The sequence below is a fragment of the Bos javanicus genome, chromosome 16 (genome assembly GCF_032452875.1).
Source record: "Bos javanicus breed banteng chromosome 16, ARS-OSU_banteng_1.0, whole genome shotgun sequence".
NCBI classification, from domain to species: Eukaryota; Metazoa; Chordata; class Mammalia; order Artiodactyla; family Bovidae; genus Bos; species Bos javanicus.
Window position 1 is genome coordinate 41,312,921 of NC_083883.1, and position 18,586 is coordinate 41,331,506.

General features: G+C 41.9%; 1 long non-coding RNA gene across 3 annotated transcripts in view; it reads left to right on the plus strand.

Moving 5' to 3' along the window:
- LOC133227757 (uncharacterized) overlaps positions 1 to 18,586 on the plus strand; it is a 206,792-nt gene that overhangs the window by 130,089 nt on the left and 58,117 nt on the right. For all 3 annotated transcript variants that reach the window (XR_009729930.1, XR_009729931.1, XR_009729929.1), the window contains exon 2: positions 11,367 to 11,521. This is a non-coding gene — a long non-coding RNA (uncharacterized LOC133227757). The remainder of the gene's footprint in view (positions 1 to 11,366; positions 11,522 to 18,586) is intronic.

Genomic DNA, 18,586 nt, shown 5'->3' on the forward strand with positions numbered 1-18,586 from the left:
CATCTGTGATATGTTTTAAGGATCTAGCAGTACTCTTCAAGGTTGTTGGACTAGTCAGCCAAAAAAAAGTGAAGAATTACAATATAGGGTGAAAAAGAGCATAATAATGTTGGTAAGTACTATGTGTAATAGTGGTACAAAAGAGGAAGTATTTCCCTTGTGAGCTGGAAGTCAGCAAAGGGCTCTCAGAAAAGAAGATATTTCAGCTGGAGCTGTAAAGAGGAATAAAACTTAGCCTGCCAGACATTCCAGGCAGAGAAAAACAGCACTTGCAAAAGCAGGAAGGTCTGAAATGAGTTGGCACACTCAAGAGACTATAACTAGTCCAGTGATGAAAAGAAAGAGTAGTGATGGGACAGACTGACAGTGATCAAGATCATGGCAAGACAGTGTGTCATGACTTATGTCATTCTTTTCTGATCAGTATCTTTTTCCCCTTCAAGTGATGATGGCACCATGATTTTCTTTTCTTTGGGGAACCACACTTTTCCTACTCTTTATGATCTTGATTGGGCTATCTTTCATGGAAACCTCTTAGAGACAGACAATGACTCAAAACTACCCAGTTTAGGGTTCTGTTGGTTACAGTGATTAATTCAAAGCACATGACCCAAGCAGGCCAATAAGAGTTTTCTCTAAGATTTGATGTATGGCAATTGGGATAGTCTTCTTCCTTTGGAATCTTTAACTGTATAGATAGCAGCTACTGTTTCCTGCTGCATGCAAGTTGTAGGGAGCAAACACACTAAAGAAGGCAGAATCCAAGGATGCAGTGAGAGAGATCAAAAGAAATGGAAAGATGAAGCCCAAGTGATATCACTTGAGTAGTGTGCCCAAAGCTTTTGATCAATTCCTGTACACTCTCATTACCTGGGTTCTACCTGAACAACTTTAAATTGAGTGTCCATCACTTATGATGAAGACAATCCTGATACACAACCATTTTTAGCACATTGGACTTTATTATACAGGTAATGAAGAGGGTCCTTGATAAGTCTGGAGCAATGACTAGATGTGTGTTTTAGAAAGTGTACGCTGGTGACTATGTAGAGAATGAGTAACAGTAGGGATAGTCAGGGAACCTAGTTATAAAACTAGTATGAAAATCTAGATAAGACACCAGAAAGACATGAACTAAGGCAATACTAGTGGTTTTGAGTGGAAAGAATCCATTTTGAGGAAGATTGAAAATGTAGTCAACTAAGTAAGAGGTGTGAAGGGGAGGAGGAGGTATTCAGGGATAATGATTAGCATTCTTGCTTGATGTTTTAGGTTGAGTGGTTTTTTGGTTAACCAAAAGAGAGAATCCAAGAAGAGATAAATATAGGGGGTGGGAAGAAGTATGTTCATTCAGGGAAATTTTAAGTTGAAGATTTTATGCACACTGATGTGGAGATGTCCAGTGGCAGTCAGTTAGATAGTTCTACCACTTCTGACTAAAGGCTGATCAGGAGATCCAGATTTGTATATCACAATAAACTGTGGAAAATCCTGAAAGAGATGGGAATACCAGACCACCTGAACTGCCTCTTGAGAAATCTGTATACAGGTCAGGAAGCAACAGTTAGAACTGGACATGGAACAACAGACTGATTCCAAATAGGAAAAGAAGTACGTCAAGGCTGTATATTGTCACCCTGCTTATTTAACTAATATGCAGAGTACATCATGAGAAACGCTGGACTGGAAGAAGCACAAGCTGGAATCAAGATTGCCGGGAGAAATATCAATAACCTTGGATATGCAGATGACACCACCCTTATGGCAGAAAGAAGTGATGAGGAACTAAAAAGCCTCTTGATGAAAGTGAAAGTGGAGAGTGAAAAAGTTGGCTTAAAGCTCATGATTCAGAAAATGAAGATCATGGCATCCGGTCCCATCACTTCATGGGAAATAGATGGGGAAACAGTGAAAACAGTGGCAGACTTTATTTTTGGGGGCTCCAAAATCACTGCAGCCATGAAATTAAAAGACGCTTACTTCTTGGAAAGAAAGTTATGACCAACCTAGATAGCATATTCAAAAGCAGAGACATTACCTTGCCAACAAAGGTCCGTCTAGTCAAGGCTATGATTTTTCCTGTGGTCATGTATGGATGTGAGAGTTGGACTGTGAAGAAGGCTGAGCGCCAAAGAATTGATGCTTTGGAACTGTGGTGTTGGAGAAGACTCTTGAGAGTCCCTTGGACTGCAAGGAGATCCAGCCAGTCCATTCTGAAGGAGATCAGCCCTGGGATTTCTTTGGAAGGAATGATGCTAAAGCTGAAACTCCAGTACTTTGGCCACCTCATGCCAGGAATTGACTCATTGGAAAAGACTCTGATGTTGGGAGGGATTGGGGGCAGGAGGAGAAGAGGATGACAGAGGATGAGATGGCTGGATGGCATCACTGACTCGATGGACGTGAGTCTGAGTGAACTCCGGGAGTTGGTGATGGACAGGGAGGCCTGGCGTGCTGCAATTCATGGGGTCGCAAAGAGTCAGACACGACTGAGTGACTGAACTGAACTGGATTATAAGAGAATGCCAGAAGCTTTTGAGGTGGAAGAGATAACTCAGGGAAATGGTATGGAGTGAGAAGAGAAAATAAAGGACAAAACTTTGTAGAATGACAGCATCTAAGAGGTAGACTTGTAATGGGAACTGGAAAGGAGATGTTGGAGAGATGGAGGAGGAATTATGAAAGAGTGGTGTACCAGAAACCGAGCTATTGTCAGTGGCACGAAGTACCTCGTGTTAGGTCAGTAAGATAAAGATTATAAAATATTCCTTTTTGACTATTTTGATGTCTCCTGTGACTGGCAAGAATACTGACTGAAGTGGTTTGCCATTCCCTTCTCCAGCAGACCATGTTTTGTCAGCACTCTCCACCATGACCCGTCTGTCTTGGATGGCCCTGCGTGGCATGGCTCCTAACTTCACTGAGTTACACAAGGCTGTGATCATTTTGGTTAGCTTTCTATGAATGTGGTTTTCCTTCTGGAGACTGTGGGATATAGTTCTTGCTTCTTATGTCTGCCCTCTGATGGATGTAGATAAGAGGCTTGTGTAAGCTTCCTGATAGGAGGGACTGGCTGTGGGGAAAACTGGATCTTACTCTGGTGGACAGGGCCATGCTTAGTAAATCTTGAATCCAATTTTCTGCAGATTTAATTGTTTGGCCTAAGGTGACTCAGTCCAAGGGAAGAGAAGCCCCAGCAAGATGGTAAGAGGGACAAAATCGAATTTGTAATAAAACCCCATATTCACCAGAGATGCTTAGAGGGCTCATACCTACCTTGTGTGCATCAGGACCCAGAGACTCCACAGAGACTGAGACAGAACTGTGTTTGAGTGTCTCCTGAAGAGGTATGGGTCAGCAGTGGACTGCTGTGGAGGCAGGGGTTCTGGGACCGGTGAACCTTGGTATGGCATAAGCCCTCTTGGAGGAGGTCACCATTAACCCCACCATAGAGCCACCAGAACTTAACACAGGACTGGCACAAACAGAACTTTGTGTGTACCAGGACCCAGAAGAAAGGAGCAGTGACCCCACAAGAGACTGACCCAGACATGCCTGTGAGTGTCCAGGAGTCTCCAGCAAAAGCATGGGTGGGCAGTGGCCTGCTGCAGGGTTGGGGGCACCGGGAGATTGCCATTATCTTCATTACCTCCACCATAGTTTGGCCTCAGGTCAAATAACAGGGAGGGAATAGAGCCCCACCCTTCAATAGAAAATTGAATTAAAGATTTACTGAGCTTGGCTCCATCTATCAGAACAAGACCTGGTTTCCCCCTCAGTCAGTCTCTCCCATCAGGAAGCTTCCATAAGCCTCTTATCCTTCTCCATCAGAGGGCAGACAGACTGAAAACCACAATCAGAAAACTAACCAATCTGATTACATGGAATACAGCCTTGTCTAATTCAATGAAACTATGAGCCATGCCATGTAGGGCCACCCAAGATGGACAGGTAATGGTGAAGAGTTCTGACAAAATGTGGTCCACTGGAGAAGGGAATGGCAAACCACTTCAGTATTCTTGCCTTGAGAATCCCATGAAGAATATGAAAAGGCAAAAAGATAGGGCACCGAAAGATAACTCCCCAGGTCAGTAGGTGCCCAATATGCTACTGGAGATCAGTGGAGAAATAACTCCAGAAAGAATGAAGAGATGGAGCCAAAGCAGAAACAACACTCAGTTGTGGATGTGACTGGTCATGGAAGTAAAGTCCAATGTTGTAAAGAGCAATATTGCATAGGAACCTGGAATGTTAGGTCCATGAATCAAGGCAAATTGGAAGTGGTCAAACAGGAGATGGCAAGAGTCAATATCGACATTTTAGGAATCAGGAACTAAAACGGACTGGAATGGGTGAATTTAACTCAGATGACCATTATATCTACCACTGTGGGCAAGAATCCCTTAGAAGAAATGGAGTAGCCATCATAGCCAACAAAAGAGTCCAAAATGCAGTACTTGGATACATTCTCAAAAATGGCAGAATGATCTCTGTTCATTTCCAAAGCAAACCATTCAATATCACAGTAATCCAAGTCTATGACCCGACCAGTAATGCTGAAGAAGCTGAAGTTGAACGGTTCTATGAAGACTTACAAGACCTTTTAGAACTAATACCCAAAAAAGATGTCCTTTTCATTATAGGGGACCGGAATGCAAAAGTAGGAAGTCAAGAAACACCTGGAGTAATAGGCAAATCTGACCTTGAAGTACAGAATGAAGCAGGCCAAAGTCTAATAGAGTTTTTCCAAGAGAACGTACTGGTCGTAGCAAACACTCTCTTCTAACAACATAAGAGAAGAATCTACACATGGACATCACCAAGAAGGTCAATACTGAAATCAGCTTGATTATATTCTTTGCAGCCAAAAATGGAGAAGCTCTATCCAGTCAGCAAAAACAAGACCAGGGGATGACTGTGGCTCAGATCATGAACTCCTTATTGCCAAATTCAGACTGAAATTGAAGAAAGTGGAGAAAACGACTAGACCATTCAGGTATGACCAAAATCAAACCCTTATGGTTATCCAGTGGAAGGAACAAATATATTCAAGGGATTCGATCTGACAGAGTGCTTGAAGAACCATGGTTGGAGGTTCATGACATTGTACAGGAGGCAGTGATAAAGACCATCCCCAAGAAAAAGAAATGCAAAAAAGCAAAATGGTTGGCTGAGGAGCCTTACAAATAGCTGAGAAAAGAAGAGAAGTTAAAGGCAAAGGAGAAATGGAAAGATATACCCGTTTGGATGCAGAGTTCCAAAGAATAACAAGGAGAGATAAGAAAGCCTTCCTCAGTGATCAATGCAAAGAAATGGAGGAAAACAATAGAATGGGAAAGAATAGAGGTCTCTTCAGGAAATTTAGAGATACCAAGGGAACATTTCATGAAAAGATGGGCTCAATAAAGGACAGAAATGGTATAGACCTAACAGAAGGTATTAAGAGGTGGTAAGAATATACAGAAGAACTATACAAAAAAAGACCTTCACAACCCAGATAATCACGATGATGTGATCACTGACCTGGAGCCAGACATCCTGGAATACGAAGTCAAGTGGGGCTTAGGAAGCATCACTTCAAATAAAGCTAGTTGAGGTGATAGAGTTCCAGTTGAGCTGTTTCCAATCCTAAAAGATGATGCTGTGAAAGTGCTGCACTCAATATGACAACAATTTGAAAAACTCAACAGTGTCCACAGAACTGGAAAAGTTTAGTTTTCATTCCAATTCCAAAGAAAGGCAGTGCCAAGGAATGCTCAAAATTGAAGTTTCTCAGTCGTGTCCTACTCTTTGAGGCCCCAAGGACTATAGCCTACCAGGCTTCTCTGTCCATGGGATTTTCCAGGCAAGAATACCGGAGTGGGTTGCCATTCCCTTCTCCAGGGGATCTTCCCAATGCAGAGATCAAACCCAGGTCTCCCAAGTTGCAGGCAGACACTTTACCCTCTGAGCCACCAGGGAAACCCAAGAATGTTCAAACTATCACACAATTGCACTCATCTCACAACGCTAGTAAAGTAATACCCAAATTTTCCAAGCCAGGCTTCAACAGTACATGAATCATGAAATTCTAGTAGTTTATCAAGCTGGATTTACAAAAGGCAGAGGAACCAGAGATCAAATTGCCAACATCCATTGGATCATTGAAAAAACAAGAGAGTTCCAGAAATACATCTACTTCTACTTTATTGACTATGCCAAAGCCTTTGACTGTGTGAATCAAAACGAACTGTGGAAAATTCTTAAAGAGATGGGAATACCAGACAACCAGACCTGCTTCCTGAGAAATCTTTATGTAAGTCAAAAAGTAACAGTTAGAACTGGACATGGAGCAATAGACTGGTTCCAAATTGGGAAAGGAGTACACAAAGGCTGTATATTGTCACCCTGCTTATTTAAATTTTATGCAGAGAATATCATGTGAAATGCCAGGCTGGATGAAGCACAACCTGGAATCAAGACTGCCGGGAGAAATATCAATAACCTCAGATATGCAGATGACACCACACTATGGCAGAAAGCAAAGAAATAAAGAGCCTCTTGATGAAAATGAAACAGAAGAGTAAAAAGTTGGCTTAAAACTCAACATTCAGAAAACTAACATCATGGCAACCAGTCCCATCACTTCATGGCAAATGGATGGGGAAACAGTGGAAACAGTGAGAGACTTTATTTTGGGGGGCTCTAAAATCACTGCAGATGGTGACTGCAGCCATGAAATTAAAAGATGTTTGCTCCTTGGAAGAAAAGTTATGACCAACTTAGACAGCATATTAAAAAGCCCAGACATTACTTTGGCAACAAAGCTGTGTATAGTCAAGGCTATGGTTTTTCCAGTAGTCATGTATGGATGTGAGAGTTGGACTATAAAGAAAGCTGAGCACCAAAGAATTGATGCTTTTGAACTATGGTGTTGGAGAAGACTCTTAAGATTCCCTTGGACTGCAAGGAGATCCAACCAGTCCATCCTAAAGGAAATCGGTCCTGAATATTCATTGGAAGGATTGATGCTGAAGCTGAAACTCCAATACTTTTGCCATCTGATGCAAAGAACTGACTCATTTGAAAAGACCCTGATGCTGGGAAAGATTGAAGGCGAGGGAAGAAGGAGACGACAGAGGGTGAGATGATTAGATGGCATCACCAGCTCAATGGACGTGAGTTTGAGTAAACTCTGGGAGTTGTTGTTGGACAGGGAGGCCTGGCATGCTGCAGTCCATGGGGTTATAAAGAGTTGGATATGAATGAGTGATTGAACTGATAACTGATTGGCTCAGTCCTGGAATCTATGGGCTCTATGGTAGGGCTACTGGTCACCTCCAAAAGGACTTATGCCAATACATGCTTCTCAAGACCGCTGCTTCCAGTGTCCCTTTCCCCATGGCAGGCGACTGCCAACCCACACCTCTGCAGAAGACCCTCAAATACCCACAGGCAGATCTGGCTCAGTCTCTTGTGAGGTTACTGCTCCTTTCCCCTGGGTTTTGTTTGTGCCCTACAGAGTCTCTGTTTCCTCCAGTTTATGGACATTCTGTAATTAAATCCTGCTGTCCTTCAAAGTCAGATGCCCTGGGGATTCCCAGTCCCTTTGCTGGATCCCCAGGTTGGGAAGTCTATGTGGGGCCTAGAAACTTTGCAGCAGTGAAAGAATTTCTTGGTATTATTGTTCTCCAGTTTGTGGGTCGCCCACCCAGTGATTACAGGATTTTATTTTTTCGTGATTGCACCCCTCCTACCATCTTGTTGTGGCTTATCCTTTGCTCTTCAACATGGGTTTTTTTTTTTTTTTTTTTTTGGTGGGTTCCAACATCCTCCTGTTGATGGTTATTCAACAGTTATGATTTTGGTGTTCTCAGAGAAGATGAGTGCATGTCTTTCTACTCTATTTTGTGGGGAAAGACTGAAGACAGGAAGAGAAGGGGGCAACAGAGAATGAGATGGTTGGATAACATCACCAACTCAATGGAGATGAGTTTGAGAAAACTCTGGGAGATAATGAAGAAAAAGGAAGTGTGCTTCAGCTCATGGGTCACAAAGAGCCGGACAAGACTGAGTGACTGAACAACCTGTGACTGGACTCTGAGCAGTTTCAAGGGAGCATAGGAGCTGAGAAGATAAGACTTTTTAAGCAGAAGTGTGTCCATCCAATTTAGCCTTTCTCATATTCTCAGATACACTATTGTTTATATGTAGAATTTTGCTGCATTTTATACTATATAGAGGATATAGCAAGCAGGATTTTATGAAAAATATGTAGTCTTTTATTGTGAGGTCTATACTTCTAACATGGGCAATATCTTGTGTACAAGGATATGTCATAGATGATCTCAGAAACCCAAAAGACACATCTTCCAGAACCATCTAGTTACTATATTTGTGTCTGTTTATACTTTCACCTCAGGTACATCATGTCTCTCACTCAGGTTAAGTGCTTTAAACCTAATCAAATGATACTAGTTTACAAGTTAAAGAGATTGTTTAGAGTTATGATTAGCTATCTTTGCATGTGTACTCAGTCAGTCACTCAGTCATGTCTGACTCTTTGTGAACCTATGAACTGTAGTTCACCAGGCTCCTCTGTCCATGGGATTCTCCAGACAAGAATGCTGGAGTGGTTTGCTGTGCCCTTCTCCAGGGGAACCTTCTCAACCCAGGGATCAAACCCAGGTCTCACGCCTTCAAGCAGATTCTTTACCATCTGCACTACCAGGGAAGCCCGAGAATACTGGAGTGGGTAGCCTATCCCTTCTCCAGGGATCTTCCATTGCTGCCTTTGCCTCAATCCAAATATGCTCAAGTTGGGAACTAGATTAGGACTTAGAGCTATGTGTCTTTATACCTTCTTAGAGATATTGTGTGTGTAATCACACAACCACAGAATTAGACATGATGACTAAAAACATAAATGTTTGTATCTCTTAGTAGGACTATCTTTATATTTCACTTATTTGAATAGAGACTAGAAACTGGAGTTTACCTCCTTGACTTTTTATGCTCTAACCTTAGACAAGTCTTTTGTCCACTCTGTACTTCTGTTTGAGTGTCTGCATGCTCAGTTGCTTGAGTCATGTCCAACTCTTTGTGATCCCATGGACTCTAGCCCACCAAGTTTCTCTGTCCATGGGATTCTCCAGGCAGGAATACTGAAGTGGGTTGCCATTTCCTCCTCCAGAGGATCTTCTCAACCCAGGAACCAAACCCATGGCTCCTGCATTGGCAGATTCTTGACCACTGAGCTGCCAGGGAAGCCTATGTCTCTGTTTACTTATCTGTAGAATGGAGATAATGCTAGTGATTACCTTAGGGACCTTTCATGAAGATAATGTGAACTAGAATGTATAAAGCACCAAGGCCAGATTACTAGCACATAGCTGTTGCTCAATTAGTTTCTATTGTGTTTATCATTATCATTATTAATATTGTCACCAGAAGGAAAGAGATTTTTTTCTTGGAATTTTTTTGCCCAGGACTCCTATTATCTTCTCTGGTCCAGCTGAATGACACTGCTTGCAGGGCCTGTGATAGAACCCCTACACTAAGCCACAAAGTCTCAAGAAGCCTCCAGCCTTGATGTCAAGCTCTAGAGAGTGTAGCTTGCAGTATTTTTACCTTTGTACTCCCTATGGGTGATCAGGAAATGATAGATTTATAGAATTTTTTCCTTCCTTCTGTTGCTTATGGTTTAATTTTTTGCTAAACGGAAAATATTTTGCCACATGCCCACATCCTCAGGTTTATCACATCAGAGAGAAATGCTGGCAGCAGCTCTTACTTCTCCAGATGTGAGCTCCTTGTGTGGCTGTCTGCATGTTTCTGGTACTTAGAGCCACAGAACATCTCATTTCCAGAAATAACACTATGATGTACCAACACTAAACTTATTTCCTGTCTTGGGTGGGCCCAGAGCATTCCAGTAAATTCACAAGTGTATTGTAGACTGGGAAAGAATAGAAAACATGCTTCACTCTTTTGCAAGGTTTACCAAGATCCATATGAATGAAACAGACTGACGTTGTGCTTTCATATGAAGTATTAAAGATCCCAGTGAAAGTCACTCAGCCATACTCCATTCAATTCTCCAGCCCAGAATATTAGAGTGGGTAGCCTTTCCCTTCTCCAGGGGATCTCCCCAACTCAGGGATCAAGCCCAGGTCTCCCATATTGCAGGCAGATTCTTTACGAGCTGAGCCACCAGGGAAGCCCAAGAATACTGGAATGGGTAGCCTATCCCTTCTCCAGGAGAACTTCCTGACCCAGGAATTGAACCTGCATTGCAGGCAGATTCTTTACCAGCTGAGCCACCAGGGAATCCCAAGAATACTGGAATGGGTAGCCTATCCCTTCTCCAGGAGAACTTCCTGACCCAGGAATTGAACCTGCATTGCAGGCAGATTCTTTACCAACTGAGCTATAGGCGAGGATGGAATGAACCAGCCAAGGGCCAAACATGACAGCATGTTTTGATATCCAGACTGTCTGGCTGAGAACTTCATAGCTCATTTATGCTCATTCCTCTGAGCATGGACTTTTTTTTTTTCTTAGCAATCACAAGAAATAGAAACTTCAACAAGAAACCCATAAGCAAGCTATGATATGCACTTGTAGTTACCAGGACACTCTCTGGAGTCCCAGTCACCATTATCATTGATAGCTTACGGGAAGGGTGTTGGATTTGTGATCTCCGAAGAAGATTTAGCTTCAGGACCAGAGACCAGGCTTGATCACTCAAGAGCTTTTGTGTAGCAGAGTTTTACTAAAGTATAAAAACGGACAGAGAAAGCTTCCAACATAGACATCAGAAGGGGGATGGAGAGTGCCCCAATCCCTAGTCTTAGCAAGAGAATTATATACTTTTTAATTGGTTATTACAGTAAATTAAAATGTCTCAAGGTTGTAAAGATCTTACTAGACCCACTCCCATAATATACATTTTAAGATAGCAGGATTAGTCAGAAGGTTTTCAGGAAGGAGAAACTTGTCCTCAAACAGGATACATTATTGTTATATAATCCTTACTAAGGAATGTAGGAAAAAAACATTTGTCCTTTCCTCCTTGAGAATTCCAGACCCCTATCTTCTCCTTAAGAGCCCCAGATCCCTTTCTCCTCCTTGGGGACCACAGATTTCTTATCCACCTGCCTAGTAATTTACACTCTCATCATCATCCTCATCATCTCTGCATTTTCCCTCAGTCTTGAGTCTTCACTACTCCATCCGTTCTAGTTGTCTGGTGCTGCAGGCTGTCACAGAGTCAATCAAGCAAGCCTCTATCTCAAGGGCCCAAAGATGGGCTGATCACTATGTACTTTCTGTAAGTGTAAATAAGTGTTAGTCGCTCAGCTACCTCTGATTATTTCTGTCCACAGGGACTGTACCCCATCAGGCTCCTCTGTCCATGGAAGTCTCCAGGCAAGAATGCTGGAGTGGGTTGCCATTTCCTTCTCCAGGGGATCTTCCCAACCTAGGGATGGAACCTGGGTCTCCAGCATTGCAGTAGATTCTTTACCATCTGAGCCACCAGGTAAGCCCCTTATCGTGCACATAAAAGAGTTCTGTAATTAGTCCCTTTCTGTGCAGTCTGAAAGACAAAGTAAGCACATGCAGAGCAACTAAAAAACCATAAGATATCTAAATGACAATGCAAACCTCCAAAATGGGAGTCCCAAAACAAGGGAGTTCAAAGTTAACTATAATTATGTGACCAGAAGAGGAATAATAGGAAGGAATAGGAATTCAGCTGAGCCATGGAGGATCAGCACATTTAGAGAAGGGAGGCAGAGATGTGTTTAGGTTGGTGAAAAAGTAATTGCGGTTTCAGGCTATGAATTTTAAATTATTATAACTGGGCTCAAATATATCTTTATTAATCAAGATAGGAACCATTACAATCAACATATTTTTTGCCAATGAGAAATAAGTTTGTTTATTCCTGTAGCATTAAAGTCTGTGTGTTGTGTCTTAGAAAGCATTTTCTTTTTAAAATTTATTTGTTTTAATTGAAGGATAATTACTTTACATATTGTGATGTTTTTTGCCATATATCAACATGAATTGGCCACAGGTATACACGTGTCCCCTCAATCCTGAACCCCTCCCTAGCCTATCCCTCTGCGTTGTCCCAGAAAATGGGCTTTCGGTGCCTAGCTTCATGCATTGAACTTGCACTGGTCATCTGTTTTACATATGGTAATGTACATGTTTCAATGCTATTCTCTCAAATCATCCCACCCTTGCCTTCTCCCACTGAGTCCAAAAGTCTTTTCTTTACATCTGTGTCATCCTACCTGCATGTAGGATCATTGGTACTGTCTTTCTAAATTCCACATATATGAGTTTATACACTGCATTTGTTTTTTCTCTTTCTGATTTACTTTACTCTGTGTAATAGGCTCAAGGTTCATCCACCTCATTAGAACTGACTCAAATGCATTCCTTTTTATAACTGAATAACATTCCATTGTTTATATATACCATAACTTCCTTATCCAGTCATCTGCCAATGGACACCTAGGTTGCCTCCACGTCCTACTTATGGTAAATAGTGCTGCAATGAACATTGGGGTACAAAGATGGCAGAGGAGTAGGTGGACATGGAGTACATCTCTCTATGGATATATCAGCAATACACTTCAAACACAGAAGTGCATGCAGAACACCAGCTGAGAGCAGACAGGAGTACCTGGCCAGCGGAAAAGAATATATAGACCCATGCAAAACTCGGTAGGACAAAGGAACTAGGGGGGAAAACAGGAGTATTAGTAGGACTGGACCTGCCCTCGGTGGGTGGGGAAACTGAAGCAGGGGTCCGATTCCCATATCAGGGCAATTGTCTGAGTCAGAGGAGAAACATTTAAGGCTGAATGTGAAAGAGCTGATCTGTGGTAGCCTAAATGGAATGAGAATCAGACGGTCCTTGCCACAGCCATACATTCCCTAGAGGGCACAGTGGCTGGAAACTGGAGTTTAGGGATTGTGGAGCAATCCCTGGGTGAGGGCTGCTACTGACTTCGGAGAGACAGATCATGGGGATGTGAGGGAAGAGATTGTAGTGGGAAATGCCTGTGGAGGAAAGTCAGGTAGCCATGAAAGCAAGGCGATACTGCTGAGTCACGTGTAGGGGGTGGAGCCAACATCATAGCCTCTCTCCCCCCACATGCCAGCATTGGCAGCTCAACAATAGAGAGCCTGGCCCATCAAACGCCTGACACACTGAACTACAGAGTAGGACCCCGCCCAGGGTGCTCCTTTAAGTGATTGATGCACCAATCTACAGAGTAGGACCGCAGCCGCGGGCCCCTCTATGTGCCTGATGCGCCAAACAGCAGAGAAGGACCCCAGGCAAGAAAGCCCTCTAAGTACCTGAATAGGCAGAGCTACAGAGAAAGACTGGCCAAAGAGGCCTTCTGATCACCAGCTGCAAGAGGCTCAAAAAAAGACTCTGATAGGGCCATAACTCCTGCAGCGGAGGCAGTCTGTGTCCCTGCACACTTGGTGCTGCCAGAGTCCCTGCAAGCCAAACAGCTGCATCACCTTCACGCTCAACTCTCACTGGGGCAGAGCTGACACAGGCAAAAAAATGTCTTGCACCTATGCGTACAGGGTCACTTCAGTTGTGTCCGACTCCTTGTGACCCTGTAGACTGTCGCCTGCCAGGCTTCTCTGTCAGGGAGAAGGGTTCTCCAGGCAAGAATACTGGAGCATATTGGCCAATCCTGGTTGCCATACCCTTCTAGAGCACAGTATTTCCTGCTGCCCTAGCCGCCAACACCCCTGAATATCTGGTGCTGCCAGAACCCCTGCAACCCAAGCACCTGCACCACCTCCACATCTGGCCCTCACAGGAGTAAACCCAAGTCCTCCAGGGCAACCTCAGGAGCAAATCCCAGTGGATGACCCACATGCAGAGGTGGAAATAAAACCACACTTGAAATCCACAGGGCAAGTGTGACTAAGGAAGATGACCCAAAACCCTCGCACTTAATATACAAGCTGTATATTAAATGTGATTAACACGATCAACTGGGCAGACTGTGGTGTGGAATATCTAAAAGATCAATGAGAGCTCCTTCAAAAGAAAATGGACTAGTTCTGATAGCTGTGGACATAGGCAAGAACACACAGGAGTAGGACCAGATTAGAATCTGAGCTGCCCCCACAGCAGGTCCAGAGATCAGCACAGTGTTAGAAGGCATCCTAGGGAGGTGAAGTGGACTGTGACTCCCAGCAAGGGAAAGGACTCTGACAGCAGTGACGCAAGAAAAACATTTATTATTGTTATGTTTTGACTTATTTTGTAGATTCTTTTGGATTTTTTTTTCTTTTCTTTACTTTCCCCCCCTCTGTTGTAGTTGTTGATTTTATTGGCACTATGAAATCTAATTAGGAGAAGGCAATGGCAACCCACTCCAGTACTCTTGCCTGGAAAATCCCATGGGCAGAGGAGCCTGGTAGGTGGCAGTCCATGGGGTCACTAAGAGTCGAACATGACTGAGCGACTTCACTTTCACTTTTCAGTTTCATGCATTAGAGAAGGAAATGGGAACCCACTCCAGTGTTCTTGCCTGGAGAATCCCAGGGATGGGGGAGCCTGGTGGGCTGCCATCTCTGTGGTCGCACAGAGTCGGACACGACTGAAGCGACTTAGCAGCAGCAGTATGAAATCTAATTAAGCTTTTGAGGGTTTTTTTTTTCTTTTTCATTTTTTTCTCAGTCACATTTTTCATTTTTAGTATAAACCTCTGCTTTATGTTGGGCTTTTGCAGTTCTGGGGAGGGTTTATTTTTTTCTCTTTTTTAATTTTAATTTTTTAAACCTATTATTATTTTTCTACATTTATTCCTTTGCTGGCTTTTCCTACTGTTCTTTTACCCTTCCTATTAATCTTTAATATATGTAAATCTTCTTTATCAACCACTATTTAACTTTGGATATCTATTATTTCTTTCTTTTCTTTCTTTCCTTTAGTCTCAATATATTTGTTAGTTTTATTCTCATTGCTTTATTCCCCAATTGGCACCTTGCTTTAGTTTTGTTTTCCAATTGTGCTTTAGTTAGTTTTGTTCTGGTAGATACAATTTTTGGTTTCCTTTGTTTATCAGGTCAATCTATTGTACTTTATTTTTGTTGGACTGTTTTGATTTTGCTTATGGGTGTATATGTATATTCAGTCACACTTTTTCTTGTTGTATGAACCTCTGCATCTGCTTTGGGCTTTTGCAGTTCTGTGGAGTTTTCCTTTATTTTTCCTTTTTTCTTTCCTCTTCCATATTTTTCTTTCTTTTATCTTTTTTATCATTCTAACTTAAAATTTTTTAAACCTATTATATTTTTTATACATTTATTCCTTCATTTGCCTTTCCTACTGCTCTTTTGCCCTTGCAGTTAATCTTTATATAAATCTTCATCCTCTACCTCTATTTAACTTTGCATATCTATTCTTTATTTCTTTTCCTCTCAACATATTTGTTAGTTTTGTTTTCATTGCTTTAGTCCCCACTTGGCACCCTGCTTTAATTTTGTTTTGCAGTTTGTACTTTAGTTAGTTTTGTTCTTAACTGGTAGATAAAATTTTTGGCTTCCTTTGTTTGTTGGGTCAATCTATTGTACTTTCTTTTTGCTGAACTGTTTTGATTTTGCTTTGGGTATATATGTATATGTGTATATTCCATTATTTTAATTATTTTTTGCCTGATTTTGTAACTGCAGTTTGCCTGGGGTTCATCTTTGGTTTCTCATTTTTGCATATTTATGTTAATCTCACTTCATACCATAACAAGCCACTTGTAGAATCTTTGTTCCTGACCAGAGATAACACTCTGAGCCTTTGGAGTGGGAGCACTGACTCCAAGACCCTTGACTACCAGAGAACTAACCCTAGGGAGTATCAAATAGGGAGAGCTCACACAAAGGAAACCACTGGAATATAAGACCTGGCATCACCCAACCACCAATAGCACCCTGTGCAGGATGCCTCATCTAAACAACAAACAAAAGAAAATTACAAACCAAATCATCAGCAGACAGGATTCCCACCTCACTTAGGCTTGCCCAACAGAGGAAAAACAAGCAAACAAGCAAAAACTCAGCACAAACTCACCCTATAAGAAGGTTACACAACCACTGGACCAACCTTAGAGGGCGGAAGCCAAAAGGAAGAAAGGATTCAAGACTAAAACCTGGGAAAAGGAGACCTCAAGCACAATAACTTAAAAAAAAAAATAACAAAAAGGCCGAGAAATACTACACAAACAAAGGAACAAACTAGAAACACAGAAGTCCAAATAAATGAAGAGGAAATAGAAAAATTACCTGAAAAAGAATTCAGAATAATGATAGTAAAGATGATCAAAAACCTTTAAAGCAAAATGGAGAAAATTCAAGAATCAATTAACAAAGACCCAGAAGAATTAAAGAATAAACATGCAGAGACAAACAACACAATTACTGAAATTAACAATATTCTTGAAGAAATCAATGGCAGACTATCTGAAGCAGAAGAACAAATCAGTGAGCTGGAAGATAAAAGGGTGGAATTAACTTCTAAAGAGCAGAATAAAGTAAAAAGAAAGAAAAGTACTGAAGATAGTCTCAGAGACCTCTGGAATCAATTGATATCAAATGAACCAACATTTGAATTAGAGGGGTCCCAGAAGAAGAAGAGAAAAAGAAAGGGTATGAGAAAATTTTTGAAGAGATTATAGTTGAAATTTTCCCCAACATGGAAAGGGAAACAGGCAATCAACTCCAAGAGGCACAAAGAGACCTATACAGGATAAACCCAAGGAGGAACACACCAAGACATATACTAATCAAACTAACAAAGACTAAACACAAAGAAAGAATATTAAAAGCAGCAAGGGAGAAGCAACAAAACATACAAGGGAAATCTCATATGCTTAACAGCCGATCATTAAGCAGAAACTGCAGGCCAGAAGGGAATGGCAGGATATATTTAAAGTACTGAAACGGAAAAATCTACAACCAAGATTACTGTACCTGGCAAGAATCTCATTCAAAATTGATGGAGAAATAAAAAGGTTTTCAGACAAGCAAAAGTAGAGAGAATTCAGTACCACCACACCAGCTTTACAACAAATGTTAAATGGACTCATATAATCAAGAAATACAAGAGAAGAAAAAAGATCTAAAAAATCAAACCCAAACAATTAAGAAAATGGCAATAGGAACATCAGATCAGTTCAGTTCACTTCACTTCAGTCGCTCAGTCGTGTCCGACCCTTTGCGACCCCATGAATCACAGCACGCCAGGCCTCCCTATCCATCACCAACTCCCGGAGTTTACTCAGACTCATGTCCATCAAGTCAGTGATGCCATCCAGCCATCTCATCCTCTGTCATCCCCTTCTCCTCCTGCCACCAATCCCTCCCAGCATCAGAGTCTTTTCCAATGAGTCAACTTTTCACATGAGGTGGCCAAAGTACTGGAGTTTCAGCTTTAGCATCATTCCTTCCAAAGAAATCCCAGGGCTGATCTCCTTCAGAATGGACTGGCTGGATCTCCTTGCAGTCCAAGGGACTCTCAAGAGTCTTCTCCAACACCACAGTTCAAAAGCATCAATTCTTCAGCGCTCAACCTTCTTCACAGTCCAACTCTCACATCCATACATGACCACAGGAAAAACCATAGCCTTGACTAGATGGACCTTTGTTGGCAAAGTAATGTCTCTGCTTTTGAATATGCTATCTAGGTGGGTCATAACTTTTCTTCCAAGGAGTAAGCGTCTTAATTTCATGGCTGCAGTCACCATCTGCAGTGATTTTGAAGCCCCCCAAAAAATAAAGTCTGCCACTGTTTCCACTGTTTCCCCATCTATTTCCCATGAAGTGATGGGACCAGATGCCATGATCTTCGTTTTCTGAATGTTGAGTTTTAAGCCAACTTTTTCACTCTCCTTTTTCACCTTCATCAAGAGGCTTTTTAGTTCCTATTCACTTTCTGCCATAAGGGTGGTGTCATCTGCATATCTGAGGTTATTGAGATTGCCCCCGGCAATCTTGATTCCAGCTTGTGCTTCTTCCAGCCCAGCATTTCTCATGATGTACTCTGCATATAAGTTAAATAAACAGGGTGACAATGTACAGCCTTGACGTACTCCTTTTCCTATTTGGAACCAGTCTGTTGTTCCATGTCCACTTCTAACTGTTGCTTCCTGACCTGCATACAGATTTCTTAAGAGGCAGGTCAGGTGGTCTGGTATTCTCATCTCTTTCAGAATTTTCCACAGTTTAGTGTGATCCACACAGTCAAAGGCTTTGGCATAGTCAATAAAGCAGAAATAGATGTTTTTTGGAACTCTCTTGCTTTTTCGATGATCCAGTGGATGTTGGCAATATACATCAATAATTACTTTCAATGTAAATGGATTTAAATGCTCCAACCAAAAGACACAGACTGGCTGAATGGGTACAAAAACAAAATCCATATATATGCTGTCTACAAGAAACTCACTTCAGATCTCAAGACACATATAGATTGAAAGTGACAGGATGGAACAATATATTCCATGCAAATGAGAAGCAAAAGAAAGCTGGAGTAGCAATGCTCATACCAGACAAAATAGACCTT